Genomic DNA, 1,216 nt, shown 5'->3' on the forward strand with positions numbered 1-1,216 from the left:
GGGCCCGGGGCCTGGGGTCACTCTGGGTGTCCCTGTGTCCCCATGGGGTCACTCTGGGTGTCCCTGTGTCCCCCCGGGTCACTCTGGGTGTCCCCTGTGTCCCCATGGGGTCACTCTGGGTGTCCCCTGTGTCCCCATGGGGTCACTCTGGGTGTCCCCTGTGTCCCCCCGGGTCACTCTGGGTGTCCCTTGTGTCCCCCTCGGGTCACTCTGGGTGTCCCCTGTGTCCCCCCCGGGTCACTCTGGGTGTCCCCCTGAGGTCACTCTGGGTGTCCCTGTGTCCCCCCAGGTCACTCTGGGTGTCCCCTGTGTCCCCCTGGGTCACTCTGGGTGTCCCCTGTGTCCCCATGGGGTCACTCTGGGTGTCCCCTGTGTCCCCCCTGGGTCACTCTGGGTGTCCCCTGTGTCCCCCCTGGGTCACTCTGGGTGTCCCCTGTGTCCCCCTCGGGTCACTCTGGGTGTCCCTGTGTCCCCTTGGGTCACTCTGGGTGTCCCTATGTCCCCCCAGGTCACTCTGGGTGTCCCTTGTGTCCCCCCCAGGTCACTCTGGGTGTCCCCTGTGTCCCCCCGGGTCACTCTGGGTGTCCCTGTGTCCCCTCAGGTCACTCTGGGTGTCCCCTGTGTCCCCTCGGGTCACTCTGGGTGTCCCCTGTGTCCCCCCGGGTCACTCTGGGTGTCCCCCCGGGTCACTCTGGGTGTCCCCTGTGTCCCCATGGGGTCACTCTGGGTGTCCCTGTGTCCCCATGGGGTCACTCTGGGTGTCCCCTGTGTCCCCCTCGGGTCACTCTGGGTGTCCCCTGTGTCCCCCCTGGGTCACTCTGGGTGTCCCTGTGTCCCCTCGGGTCACTCTGGGTGTCCCTTGTGTCCCCCCGGGTCACTCTGAGTGTCCCCTGTGTCCCCCCCAGGTCACTCTGGGTGTCCCCTGTGTCCCCTCAGGTCACGCTGGGTGTCCCCTGTGTCCCCCTCGGGTCACTCTGGGTGTCCCCTGTGTCCCCCCCAGGTCACTCTGGGTGTCCCTTGTGTCCCCATGGGGTCACTCTGGGTGTCCCCTGTGTCCCCTCAGGTCACTCTGGGTGTCCCCTGTGTCCCCCCCAGGTCACTCTGAGTGTCCCCTGTGTCCCCTCAGGTCACTCTGGGTGTCCCCTGTGTCCCCCCCAGGTCACTCTGAGTGTCCCCTGTGTCCCCTCAGGTCACTCTGGGTGTCCCCTGTGTCCCC

At 67.3% G+C, this 1,216-nt stretch overlaps 1 protein-coding gene across 1 annotated transcript in view; it reads left to right on the forward strand.

Annotated features, from left to right (window-relative positions):
- The window catches only part of LOC108510124 (dynamin-2-like), a gene marked incomplete at its 3' end in the record, with an annotated part of 31,362 nt that overhangs the window by 12,762 nt on the left and 17,384 nt on the right, over positions 1-1,216 (forward strand). The gene's annotated exons all lie outside the window — the stretch shown is intronic.

This window comes from Lepidothrix coronata, unplaced genomic scaffold (assembly GCF_001604755.1).
Source record: "Lepidothrix coronata isolate B3197 unplaced genomic scaffold, Lepidothrix_coronata-1.0 Scaffold492, whole genome shotgun sequence".
Lineage (NCBI taxonomy): Eukaryota > Metazoa > Chordata > Aves > Passeriformes > Pipridae > Lepidothrix > Lepidothrix coronata.